Source organism: Callorhinus ursinus, unplaced genomic scaffold, assembly GCF_003265705.2.
Source record: "Callorhinus ursinus isolate GAN/ISIS: 27379988/994484 unplaced genomic scaffold, GSC_fseal_2.0 scaffold3, whole genome shotgun sequence".
NCBI lineage: Eukaryota > Metazoa > Chordata > Mammalia > Carnivora > Otariidae > Callorhinus > Callorhinus ursinus.
Genome location: NW_027397065.1, coordinates 66,965,997 through 66,978,374, shown reverse-complemented (window position 1 = coordinate 66,978,374; position 12,378 = coordinate 66,965,997).

Sequence of the window (12,378 nt, the reverse complement as noted above, 5' to 3'; positions counted from 1 at the left end):
TTTGGCAATCTGGCTGAGACCCTTTAGCAAAGTCCATCTTTTCCCATCTGCCTCTGACCTAATGCCACCCAGCTGACCCAATAAATCCCCTCTCCTCCCCAGCCAACAAAATGTGATAAGGAAATGAAGGCACAAACAAAGTCCACCAATTTCCATGCAGACATCTGGCTCATGGAAACATCCACCATACTGTGGGAGAAAATGGGCACTGAGGCTGGGTAGGTTTCCAGCACCACCCAAGCAGCATCTTAGCATGACTGAACTACTTCATCAGGCTTCTCAGGAGTAACCAATAAACAGCTCTAGAGCTCATTAACTGTCCAGCCTAGCGTTGGTTCCTACCAAAAAAAATATGTAAGTTTATTTTACGAGGAGCCTGGATTTGTGTTACCACCTATCAGACGATTTTTAATGCACCATCATCACCGGCCTGGCACCTGACACTTACATAAGGCTTTTCATGCATGTATGCCCACAGAGCATTAATGCACCTGGCTGTCCAAGTTCTTCCATGAGCCAAAGAAAGCTCCTGTATTCACTTAGTTGCCCCAGCTTGGGTTTGCACGTCCTAATTCAAATTCATGTAAAGGTGTTCATAAAGTCAGTCCTAGGTCATCTGAGTTTTCGTTCAACCTGAGATTTTTGATATGAAATATGAAGGCTTTAAACTGGAGGCAACTAATAATTCAAGATTGTCTCAGGGAAATGGGTTAGCTTGCTGGGATAAGTACAACACCCATTTTGGTTTCTATCTTGGCTTTCAGTTCTCCAAATCACACAAAATCTTTGACACTGAGTTTTCTCTCAAATGACCGGATGCTTTAATACTGTATATGTTTATAACCACAGAAAATATACATTTTTTAAAGACATGCAATTATGCTGGGGTTTTATAAGCATAAAGAGGGCAAATTGTTGGATGTCTTCCTTATTATATTTTCTATATGATACAATTTAGTAAGTCATTCTTTAACAAAATTTACCAAGGGATCAACCTTTATGATAAAGAAGCTGAGACCATCATGGTTTTATTTAGATCTCGTTTTTTTTTTTAAGTTTTATTTAAATTCTAGCTAGTTAACATATAGCGTAATATTGGTTTCAGGAATATTTAGTGATTCATCACGTACATAGTGCTCATCACAAGTGCCCTCCTTAATATCACCCATTTAGCCCATCCAGCAACCCTCAGTTTGTTGTCTATAGATAAGTCTCTTTTTTTTCTTCCTTCCCCTATGTTCATCTGTTTTGTTTATTAAATTCCACATATGAGTGAAATCATATGGTATTTGTCTTTCTCTGACTGACTTGTTCTGCTCAGCATAATACACTCTAGCATCATCCACATCATTGCAAATGGCAAGATTTCATTCTTTTTGATGGCTGAGTAATATTCCATTTATATATATATATATATATATATATATATATATATATATATATATATCATCTTTTTCCATTCATCCATCAATGGACATTTGGACTCTTCCATAATTTGGCTATTGCTGATAATGCTGCTATAAACATCAAGGTGCATGCGTCCCTTCAAATCAGTATTTTGTATCCTTTGGGTAAATACCTAGTAGTGCAGTTGTATGATAGTTCTATTTTTAACTTTTTGAGGAAACTTCATACTGTTTTTCAGAGTGGCTCCACCAGTTTGTATTTCCACCAACAGTGTAAGAGGGTTCTCCTTTCTCCACATCCTTGCCAACATCTGTTGTTTTCTGTATTGTTAATTTTAGCCATTCTGACAGGTGTGAAGTGGTATCTCATCGTGGTTTTGATTTATATTTTCCTGATGATGAGTGATGTTGAGCATCTTTTCATGTGTCTGTTAGTCAACTGTATGTCTTTTTTGGAAAAATGTCTATTCATGTCTTCTGTCCATTTCTTAACTGGATTATTTGTTTTGGGGGTGTTGAGTTTATAGATTTTGGATACTAACCCTTTATCAGATATGTAATTTGCAAATATTTTCTCCCATTCCATAGGTTGCCTTTTAATATTATTGTTTCCTTCATTGTGCAGAAGCTTTTTATCTTGATGAAGTCCCAATAGTTCATTTTTGTTTGTTTCCCTTGCCTCCAGGGGCATGTCTAGTAAGAAGGTGCTACAGGTTTTTGAGATATCTTTAAAGGCAGAGATGTAAAGAGCATTTACATTGCTTCCTATAAGAGCACTCATATGACCAGCCAGTATTTGGGGCATTACCTTTATAGTGTTGATCATATAAATATTATTTTTCTGTGGTTTTGCAGTGAACTAATCACATCTAACATCATATTAAGGAAGTCATTTTAGTAGGAGCTTTATTTATGGAGAAAATTTCAGCCAAAATGTACACAGAAAAATTATTGATATTATGATTTGGTTGGAGAATCAAAAACCATGCTAAATGAAGTCTGAACTTCATAAATGCTACTCTATGGGGGAATAAGAAAATTCATTTGGACTGAATACTTAATTTCCCACATTGAACTGTTAAGAATTCTTTCTTCTCCATGTATTGCATTTACAGAGAAAATACAGGATCCCTCCATGGACAAACTCCATGTCCTCCTGGAGGAAGACTGAACTGATTGGGAGTCAAATGACTGAGCAGAGTAGAGCCTCTAGTGAAAATCACCACTGAAGATGACAATTTCAGGTATCCACTTCAGGTCCTTTAAACTACTGTAAGTCAGCAGTAACTTAGGGATTTAGCAGGAGGAAGAAAGTGACAGCTCAAAGGCCAGTCCTAAACATAAACATCAATTCATAAACTATATCTCTATGTTTCTCTTCTTTAACTATTTCCCACTTTTTCTTTCTGTCAGTAAAACAGAACCTATTCCCATCAGTCAGAGTCCAACCAAGAAAACAGGGATGTGGGAATGTAATAGAGGGAATTTTGCTACACGGGTTGAAAGAAGGACTGAGAAGCAAAACTGGGGACTATAACCCAAGGGTCAACAAAAGCAAGCAGCTGCCACCACCATAAACTAGAGAATTAAATATACAACTATAATTAAATAACTAGATTGATTAATTAATACCTATTCTCAATTGCATAATGGAATGCATGTAGCCATATTTGTTCATTTCATACATCATTCCTCCACATCACTCTCTGGTGAATAATATTTCACCATTTATAGAGGAAGATGAATTTGGATAGTAAATGATTTATGAAATGATAATACTCTGGCCTCAATGAACTAAAAAACTCTAATCCATAAAACATAATTACCCCAGAAGGGTGATGTGGCTATCATCTATGGTCTCTTTCTGAAGACTTAATAAGTCAAGCTGAGGAAAGATGAAAAGTAACATGTACTTTCATTTATTTCCACTCAGTCAAGATACATAGGAATGGTTTATACATCTTCAATTTTTCTTAATATTGCTTCAGAAGTTTAGACCATCACCACAAGACTCTTTGACCTTGGGAAGAAATAATTTCAATCTCTAAATTAACTATGTTGGTTCCTTCTTCCAGGCTAGAGCTTATTATTCAGTTTGTTATAATTCCATACCAAGAGCAATTACCTTGTCTCATTAATAGCACAATAGGGCCTATTAATCTTATAAGTGTTACCACTCAACACTAAAAAGTATCAACACTCAGGTCAGCTGAAGGAGAAGTTGGACAACCAAGACTAAAATTTGAGCATCCAATTTTAGTGTATAAATTAGAACTGTAATAGATTACTCCATTACAATGCAGTTGAATAGCATGGGTTTACAACTGGATTCTAGGGAACCCAACTGGGATTTCTGCATGGTCTCCGCCCTGGAAAACCAGCTTAGAATTCCTACACTCAGGCCAGATTCCAAGAGACATCATAATTAGGTCCCAGAAGAATACACTGCAGCTGAAGAGGATATCCCCTGCAGAATTATATGGGAGAAAGGCTGGCTAAAGCAATGTTCACATTCACGCAATTATTCAGTTAATTGCACAAAGTGAATGGAGTGAGTAATTATGGCTAAGTTCATGTTAGGATTAGTCTAGTCCTAAAAGAAATAATGTATTTTGAGAAAGAAAGCATAATACTAGGCAGGTTCTCCATCAACATAACATGTTTTATTTCCTTTCACAACACTTCAGTGAAAGTTCATTGAAACAAAGGTTTTAGCAGATCTCAAAGCAAAATGGGAAACATGACCAAGTGTTGGATATGACATGTTTTGACCAACTGCACTATATCTCCTATTGGCCCTTATATGAAAGACCATTCGTGGACATTCAATTACAACTACTTGTAATTAAGTCAGAGAACCAGGCCCTCTGTTGTCATGTCATTTAAAACCTGAGGTTTTAAATAAAGGAACTCAACAGGTAATTCCTGCAGCAAAATTATGAAGTGCAGAACACATGTGAGGAGGTGGGGGAACTGAACAAGAAACTCGCCTTTAGTGTGTTTTCTCTTCATTGGGATTTGTGCCAGATGTTGTTGTTGTTGTTAGTGGTGGTGGTGGTGGTGGTGTGTATGTATGTCTGTGGTCTCATCTGTTACTTTATTTAAATTTTTAGCTCAACTAATAAAAACATTTGCTGACTGACTGTTCAGTGCCAGACTCTGGGACACAGCAAACATTTAACTTAATAGAGATTATCAGTCAATATTAAAAAGAGTAATAAATTTTAAATACCAGAAAGAAGCAAGTCCATATTCTTGTATACTTATTCACTCTTTCAACATCTTCTACAATAAACAGGATTTCAGCTACTAGGGTGAAAGGAAAATCTAATACTATTTTAATAGACTTGAAAAGAATGCAGATTTCATTTTGTGAAGTAATAATTTGAAATTCCTTACTTCATATGGACATCATAACCTTCATACTTAAACTTGTTTTTTCTTTGTATAATTAAACAATGTATTTCATGCAACTATTGTTAAATTTATATAACAATTCCTAATAAGGTCTTCAGCTTTTAAGGAAAAAAAAACTATCATTTTATGCACAAGATACAATGTTTGGGGTATACAAGAAAGTAAAACACATAGATCTTACCTCCAGGAGTTTACAATCATGAAGTTAAGAAGCTTAAAGTACTGTATTTAACCTTAAAATTAAATTCAGCAAAATTTAATCACACTTTGATGATGGAGAAAGCACCTCAACATTTTATAGTGTCCCATAGTAAGTATTAGAAACAACTACTTTAAATGCAAAACAAAGAAGTACCAATCAATAGAAATTATTGGCTGATAAAAAGTCAGAAATCTAAGGGGCTATCATTGGTATTGGTGAATATCCTTACAGGGAAACCAAGTCAAAGGAATTTTAATAGGCTAGATCCCTTAGGCTTTGTATGACATTTTTAGGGAGTATGAAAACCTGTTTTAGGGAGTATCTTCAAAACCTGTTCAATAAAAATGCCAAATATATAACTTATTTTATTCTATAAGGTTGTAAACTCTTTCAACACAAGTAGCATGTTTCTTAATTTTTCTATATTTCCCCACAAAATTCAGCACACATATGGCAAAACAATAACTGAACAATAAATGCCAAGGAAACAGTAGCTGAAAGAGATGATTAAAAAATAAAGTGCTAAACTGATTTTAATCAGAATTTATTGGTTACATACCCAAAAAATACATCCTTATTTTTAGGGAAAAATATATTTTCCACAGTATGAATGAATCACTTTCTACATTTCTTCCAGAAATAGTTGCTTTTGAAAAATATGATTCTGAGAAAGAGCTATAATTTGTCAATATTTTTACATCTCTGCCACTATAATCCTAACAAAAATGACTAGGGCTGAAAATATAAATGATCTGGTTCTTGCAAATTATTATCAGCATTAGCCAAAGAAATGTAATAGCACCATTTTAGATTTGTATGTTTTAATTTTTTGAAGAGTACAGGTTTTACTTCACTCTTATTTTTAATATTACCTTATAAAATAGGGAAGACTTGACTAGAGCACAAAGAGATTAAATAAAATCTCATGGTATCAGAGTAATTTGAAAAAGCCTGGATTTCAGTCCTAGATTTACTTCTTATTTTTCAGTCAAAGTCAAAACTCATTCTAATGCCACAATAACAACAAAATTGATGCTTCCATCTCCCAAGAACATAGCTGTGCTGTGCTGTGCTCAATGAATTATATACTTGACATAAATATAGATAAACTACAGGATTGGATTTCCTTACCTACAAATGATGTAACTATCAAATAAAAAGGGTAACATTTAGTGTGCACCTAATGAAACTCTTATTTTATAGTAATTTTATAGTAATATCAAAAATATGTACATGAGTTACAACAGACAAGAGTATTTTCTTTAACTCACCCAACCTTTGAATACTGAGTGCTGTCATAACACCATAATAAACCGTCTAATTCAAGAATTGGTGGTTGATGAGTGGCTGTGACAAGAAGCACCAAAGGACTTCTTATTCCTGATTCTCAGAAATAAGCTTTTTAAAACAACGACATTTACTTCTAAGCATATAATACAACAAAGAGGTCACAACTGTTCAAATCTGGCTCTAAATATTTCTTTTTTTTTCTTTGAAGATTTTATTTTACTTATTTATTTGAGAGAGAGCTAGCACAAGAAGGGGTAGGGTCAGAGGGAGAAGCAGAGTCCCTGATGAGCAGGGAGCCCAATGCGGGACTCAATCCCGGGACTCCGAGATCATGACCCGAGCCGAAGGCAGCCGCCCAACCAACTGAGCCACCCAGGTGCCCTGGCTCTAGATATTTCTTAATGAAAAAGAATTAGCAAGTTATTGTGAGAACTTTCACACTATTAGGGGTTATGTAGTAGTGGGATTTTTTTTAAAGAAACTTTAATCTCCTTCTCCATATTCATTTCCAGTTCCTTCTCTCTACAACCACCCAGATTTGATAAGAGGACCATTTTAACTAAAAATGGTTAGATCTAGGACATAAATCCTTAGTCTCTCAATAAAACTTTAAAAATTGTTTCTCAAACTCTTGTTCATGCCTATCAAAACTCATAGAAAATCACTTAAATATATCCAGTAAAACTATTATAGGATTAGTAATTGAATTATTTGATCCTAAACTTAGTGTATGCTCTTCTCCTTAGTTAACCTTGGGTCCTACTTTTTTTAACTGATTCAACCAGACAACTTCTTTGAATCTCCCCAAACCTCAGCTTTATATAATTCTAAGAAGAGACTGAAAAAATAGCAAAATATGACAACATGCATTAAAAAACTGAGTGGCACTTTAGTAAATGATTTAGTATAAAAGCAATAATCAATGAAAGGAACATTCTTTTCAGAGGGTTGCATTATCTGATCTCTAGACATTCCCAGCTCTAGAGAACCATTAAATTAATCTCCAGGGTCACCTAGGTAGCTCAGTCGGTTGAGAATCCAACTTTTGATTTCAGCTCAGCTCATGATCTTAGGGTCCTAGGATGGAACCCTGTGTCAGGCTCCCTACTCAGCAGGGAGTCTGCTTGAGGATTCTCTCTCTCTCCCTCTCTCCCCATCTCTCTCTCTCTCAAATATACAGATAAATCGGGGTACCTGGGTGGCTCAGTTGGTTAAGCAGATTAAGCATCTGCCTTCAACTCAGGTCATGGTCCCAGGGTCTTGGGATGGAGCCCCATGTCGGGCTCCCTGCTCAGCGGGGATTCTGCTTCTCCCTCTTCCTCTGCCCCTCTCCTCCACTCATGCTCTCTCTCTCTTGCTTACTCTCTCTCTCTCAAGTAAATAAAATCTTAAAAAAACACAATAAGATAAATAAATAAATCTTTTTAAAAAATTAATTAATCTCCAGAACATAATCCAGGAGAATGGGTTGTAATAATGCATAAGTCTGGAATGCCCCTTCCACTAACTTCCGCATTCTGGACATAAATAAGGAACCATAACCTGAGCCCAGGGAGTCAAGAAGGAAGGTGCATCATTGGATATCTGTTTTAAGAAAGATCACAGTGTGGAGAATAGTTTAGTTATTGCACAATTTGGAGGACTATAGGCAAAGGAAAGAGAAATTTCAGAAATCTGGACCCATCCGGAAGGAATGTTATGGATCTAAATAGCCTGTAGCAGGAGACATGGAAATGAAAGGATTAACTAGAAAAATGTTAAAGAGGTAAAATTACAGGATACATTGACAACTGGAGATAGGAGGGGAGTGACTGCTGTGTCCTGACTTGAACAATGGTGGTACCTTGCACTGAGACAAGGCATGCTTTTCATTATTTGGAAGAATGATGATGAATTCAATTTTAAACATGGCAAATTCCAAATGCCTACTGAACAAATTAAGATGTCTGAAAGCATTTAGATAATAATAATTAAAACACTGAGTAACTACTGTGTGCCTGCATTTCCTTCTGAAGAATCACACTATATAAATCAAGCAGGGATTTGAATTTAGTAAATTTGTGTTGGGACCCACAAAGAGGCATTTTTAACAACCCTGTGGGGACTTTGATGTAGGGAGACCACACTTTAAGAAAGGCTACATGAATATCTGAATGAGTATCTCAAGAACATCGAATATCTCAAGAATAAGGATAGGAATATGGAAGTTTATTCCAGTTTTATGAAGTCCTTTTGAAAAATAAAGGTCTGGAATTCATTTGCATTTGGCAAAGTATAATTTTCTATTTTTAAGAACCACATGCTAGTAGGAAAAGTCTTTCTGGAGACTGAATAGTTCTTAGACTCCAGCTTAATGAGATGTCTAAACGAGTGTGAAACACATGGAGTAAAATTTGTGGGCATTTTAAGTGAGGAAAGGAGCACTTTGCAAAACTGTATGGGAGATTTTAATGAAACTCAGGGCACTACAAGAAGTTTGATAAATCCAAACTGTGAAAGTCTTCCCTGTTTTCTAAAGGATATGTTTTCCCTCAAACCATATGGGTGTTACACTAAGAGAAGCAAGCATAAGTCAAGAATCTTAATTTGATAGGCAGGGTGTTGGCCTTTCAAATTTGTTTGGACAGACATATTGTTCTTTAATGTACCTAGTGTTCTTTTCAAGGTTCTAAAGAACAGTCACAAAACTCAAAAAAGTAAAAGGTATATATGCCAGCCAGATGTAAAATCCTAGTGTGTTGTTTCTAGATGGTTCAGCGCAGAATAAATTACATATGTTGACCACCTATTACTACTTTGCCTCAGTGCCCTCTACAAGCTTTATGTCTTAAAGTTCAAGAACAATCTAGTTGCCCTTACCCAAAAGTTCCTTAATAAAAACGCATTCTTTCTGCAACATCAGCTTCTCTGTAAAAAAAAATTTTTTTAAAGATTTTACTTATTTATTTGAGAAAGAGACAGAGAGAGCTCAAGCAGGAGGAGGAGCCAAGGAAGAGGGACAAGCAGACTTCCTGATGAGCAGGGAGATTGATGTGGGTTAGATCCCAGGAGTTCGAGTTCATGACCTGACAGGTCAGACGTTTAACCAACTGAGCCACCCAGAAGCCCCTCTGTAAAAATTGAAGAAAGAAATTGACTTCTAAATGAGGGTGATCTGTAGGAAATGTTAACAGATGAGAAGCCGTCTGGTTTGCCACTCACTGTTTTTCAATTATATCCAGAAAAAACAAACAAACAAATAACTGAGGAAAAAAGGGAGCAACAGATACCCTGTTGGTGTGAAGAGGCTGTTTTATAATGATAAGTGATAATTGTAGCCTTCTCAAAAATAGAGATTATGACTTTGTATGTCCCATAAACATCCTTAACAGTGTTTTATACATACTTCATTTTATGTAATTTATTTTTCCTAATGAATTCAGTATAAAAATTTACTTTTTAAAATGCACAAGAGGAGTTCCCTACTTAAGCAGAAGTTTGCTTTCTAAAGGGGAAAAAACAAAACAAAAAGTACTATCAATACTTCTCTCCTAATTTATCTGATTTGCAAATTTGCCTTAATGTAGATCAGATTTTCTTAAAGTAGAACATCCCATTATTGTTATTTAATGCACACTAAACACCAAACATTTATTAATAATAAAAGTAAATTGTGAAATGGAGGTTAATTTCATTATCTTTATGGGCTATAAATTATAAATTAGCACCCCTCCTTTATGAATTCATAAACCATGACTTTAGCCACACTTGAGGATCAGATAAATAAAAGTGGTTGAATCAATTGGAATTCATTGCTCTTGAAAAATATTCTGGTTGTGTCACCACAGTAACTTAAAGTTTCATCAGTGATTTCCTCTCATCCACAATATTAAGTTCAAGCTACTTTATATGAAATGAGATCACAGAGGGGTGATCTCTCCCTGCTCTTCAATTTCATCTCCCCTAACTTCCCTGTTTAACTTTAGGCCATAGCTCCCACACCACTGTCTCTTGGCCTTGTGCCATTGCAACCTTGTTCTGCCTGTAATATATACACTTTCCCCGTTTATTACCGTGACTCATTCTTGCTTGGCTGGTCCCAAACCATTTATCACCACACTGGGGATTCATTTCCTAATCCTAAACCCTATCTAATCCTACCAGAGTACATTGATGCTTTTGATACTGATATACTTACCAACTTATTTCACAATTAGTATCCATTTTTTAAAGGTGTCTGCCCTACTAGACTAAGCTCCTTGAGGACAAGGGCTAATTAAAGGCTTGAATGCTAAGTACTGAGCACAGTGCCTGGCAATGAGTTTTTACTAAACTTGTTGTGGAAAAAGGAAGGAAGTAAAGAACAAAGGAATTAAGGGAGGAAGGGTGGGAGGAAGAAAAGGAGGAAGGAGAGACTAAAGGAGTGGAGAGGAAAAGAGAGGAAGAAGAAAGGAAGGGAGGCAGAAGGAGGGTTTGTTTGAAGGGAAAGGGAAGAGTGAAGAGAAAGAATTAGGGAAGAAAGGAGAGAGGTATACGGTTCATAGCTTGGATCCTAATGATGAATCTGTCTATATTATGTTTAAGTTGAAGCACATGGACAAAGTTGATCAAGGCACTTCAGATAATTAATATTAAAATCAATAATTCGTTAATTCACACCAATTCACCTAACTGGTCCCCAAAGCAGCAGATTCAGAATACTGACATTGTTTCCCAAAAACCAATAGGCAGGACTCAAACCATCAAGCCGAACTAATATCCATCAAATCTGTTAATCTTAAAGTAAACAGCCTTGGTTGGTATGGAAGTAAACTACTGCATATTATAAAGTTCTCTCTTTTTTTTTTAAGACTTTATTTATTTATTTGCCGGAGAGAGAGAGAGAGAGGGAGAGAGAGTGAGCACAAGCAGGGGGAGTGGCAGGCAGAGGCAGAAACAGGCTCCCTGCTGAGCAAGGAGCCCTATGTGGAACTTGATCCCAGAATGAACTCTGGGATCATGACCTGAGCTGAAGGCAGACACTTAACCAACTGAGCCACCCAGGCATCCCTAAAGTTGTGTTCTTATAAAGAGCAATAACTTATAGTCATATTTTGGACAGCCATCTAATCTGACCTCTTTATGTTGCTGATAAGGTAAGTGAAGTCCAAAGAAATGACAGGATATCATCTAAATGGCAATAAATTCATAGAAAAATAAGGATATAAATATATAAATATAATATAAAATAAGAATATAAATATATAAATATAATATAAAGCTTTAAAGTTAGTTAAATCAAAAGATCTAATTATGAATCAGGAAATAACCACCAGGCCCAGCCACATTAATTAACATTTTAAAAAATCATCTATTTAAAGGCAAAGAACAAGGTTTGTTTCACACAAAACTATAGTGGAATCAAAGAACCATTAAATTTCATTGTTGGAGAAAGCAAAAGTTCAACTGGCCAATTTCCTGTGAGAAGCTTAAAACTCAAAAATCTGCTGCATCCTTCCTTACTAAATGTTGGAATAGAGATATGTAAAACCAAAATATAAGCACCAACCAACTTTTGAAAATCAATAGTACTTTTGTTTAGGAATTCTGGGGATAAATAATCACTGAACAACTGCTATTTTCAAGGCACTAAACTAGGTATTGCATGGGACACAAATATGAATAAGAAATAGAATGCATTCTTAACGATATATAATCTGATAGGAAACAATGTGCACAGTTGCTCATATCTGTAGCATATAGTGGAGAAATATATTGGAACTCACCTACTTATGACTTCACAATGGTGGAATTAAACTGGGCTTGAAGTTTGAATTCCAGCTCTCCTACTTAGTAATGAGATGATCTAGATTATTTCAGATTAAAAATTACTTAACCTGCATCTTCATTTTTATAAAATCTATGAAATAATAATGATTTAAGTTAAAACATATGAATCTAGTACAGAATGTAGATACCTAGTAATAATGAGAATAATAACATCCAATAGTTATTAAGCACTTACATGCCAGGCATTCTACATATTTTAACTCAGTTAATCTTCAGAACAACTCTATAACATAGGTACTATTATTATCTTTATTG